General features: G+C 27.2%; 1 protein-coding gene across 1 annotated transcript in view; it reads left to right on the top strand.

The window, feature by feature from the left end:
• Positions 1 to 1668, top strand: part of LOC122259643 (major facilitator superfamily domain-containing protein 8) — a 32559-nt gene extending 30891 nt beyond the window's left edge. Inside the window, exon 7 of the mRNA XM_086539250.1 lies at positions 1 to 1668. This exon is cut by the window's left edge and continues 1460 nt beyond it. The gene's annotated coding sequence lies outside the window, so the exon portion shown is untranslated.
• Positions 1669 to 2500: the final 832 nt, after the last annotated feature.

Here is a 2500-nt window from a genome sequence, read left to right as displayed (position 1 = left end):
AAGTTTTATAGTTTATACGTTAAGCTTGAAGAAAAATTGTACCATAGGAAAAGTAATGAATGAAATAATGAAAAGTATTTTGATATGCAATGGAAACTCTTTTATGGATACCTTTGCTAAGCCTGGGTTTTGATATCTTGAAGTTTCCTAATGTTTCAGATGTATTTCTAGCAGAGTTTGGTGAGTGAGTTTTAAGAATTCCTTGCCATTTTTGTTTGATGATTTTTCAATTATTTTTATATTTTTTAAAATTTATTTTGTTATTATTCTTCATCATGATTTATCTATGATACTGAAGAGATAGAACCAATGTATATTATTAGGCAATTTTGGGAAGATAAACTATATAAGTATAGGTTGTGCATATAGTACAAGTATTAAGTTTAAGAAACTAATAAGAGTAACTATTTCTATATAGGGTGTTGGATTTAATACAGATTTAATGAAATGTGCCTTGTAGAAGTATTAGTTTAAGTGCATCCTGAGATCTCAGTGAAGATCACTATGAAAATATACTAATATTATTTACACATATTATGATAAGTGCCTGGTGGAACTGATTGATGAACTAAGTAAAGTATTTTATTTAGAGTTTGATGTTTAAGATATGTAACCTTTATCAAAGTAGTGTTTTACTAGTAACCAAGAGCATTGTGTGATTTTAAACATCTGTAGATCGACTTGTGAATATTATTATGATCCTCTCATGGTATTATAGCACAAAATGGTATTGCATGGGCCATTCCTCTTTTTCTTTTATGTGTTCTCTTTTTTGTTTTGATAACATTCAGGATTCTGTTGAATTGCCATATTGATTAGGATGATATGACTCATAGAGAATATAGAAATTAAAAATCTTTTGTATATTAACCCATCCATGGCTGTTGACATAATATTTTATTTGTCTAGCGAGGGCAGCTGTTGTAACATTATGTTTTGTGGTTTAGTAGGCATGTTTAAGCATATATGGATACTCATGCTTTCAACTTTCACCATTGTTTTTATTTTACCCTTTAACTTTTTTTTTATTTAATTATTTTAATGTAATTAGGCAGTAAAATAGATAAAGCAGAGATGGATACAATTCTTGCAGTTCTACACCAATAGTTTTCTCTAGCATAAGCAGTCTTTTTTTTATATTACTTTCATTTTGTGAATCATTACATGCCAAAAATGTTTATTTAGATCAGAGGAAAAAAGGATTATAAATCAGTGTAATGTTTCTGTTTACCATTGTATTAAAAAATGTGCCATTTAATGCCATTAGATAAATTAGTAAAAAGTCAAAAGAAATGTAACTCTTGCCTTGAGTAAAAAACATTGTTTAGTGGGTAGCCTTGGGTGTTGTAGTAGTTTCAGATAACAGATATAATGACAAGCTGTATGCAAAAAAAAAAAAAAAATCCCTTTCTTCCTCATTCAATTGTTAATTGCTACATTGTTTATATGATACAGTAAAGGGATGCATTTTAACTAAGTAATGTTATGATTCCTATTCATTTTATATCTCATAAATATATGTGTGTGTGTGTGTGTGTGTAGCACAGTCTTTCATATGCTTTTTCAATAGATTCTGTAGTTTCATTTACCACCAGTGGTTTGAAGACTGTATAACTGTGGTTAAAAAAATAATTTTTGAAGAAAAAATGTGTTTCATTATATATTTACATACATACATACATACATACATATATACAGACATGCATGCATACATACATACAAACACATACATACATACATACATACATACATATATATATACAGACATACAGACACACATGCATACATACATACATACACACATTCATACATACATACATATATACATAAATACATACATACATACATACATAAATACATACATACATACATACATACATACATACATACATACATACATACATACATACATACATACATACATACATACATACATACATACATACATACATACATACATACATACATACATACATACATACATACATACATACATACATACATACATACATACATACATACATACATACATACATACATACATACATACATACATACATACATACATACATACATACATACATACATACATACATACATACATACATACATACATACATACATACATACATACATACATACATACATACATACATACATACATACATACATACATACATACATACATACATACATACATACATACATACATACATACATACATACATACATACATACATACATACATACATACATACATACATACATACATACATACATACATACATACATACATACATACATACATACATACATACATACATACATACATACATACATACATACATACATACATACATACATACATACATACATACATACATACATACATACATACATACATACATACATACATACATACATACATACATACATACATACATACATACATACATACATACATACATACATACATACATACATACATACATACATACAT

This window comes from Penaeus japonicus, unplaced genomic scaffold (genome assembly GCF_977035675.1).
Source record: "Penaeus japonicus unplaced genomic scaffold, GWHDUDI00000001_assembly GWHDUDI00000008, whole genome shotgun sequence".
Classification (NCBI taxonomy): Eukaryota; Metazoa; Arthropoda; class Malacostraca; order Decapoda; family Penaeidae; genus Penaeus; species Penaeus japonicus.
This window is presented reverse-complemented; position numbering and strand designations above follow the sequence as displayed.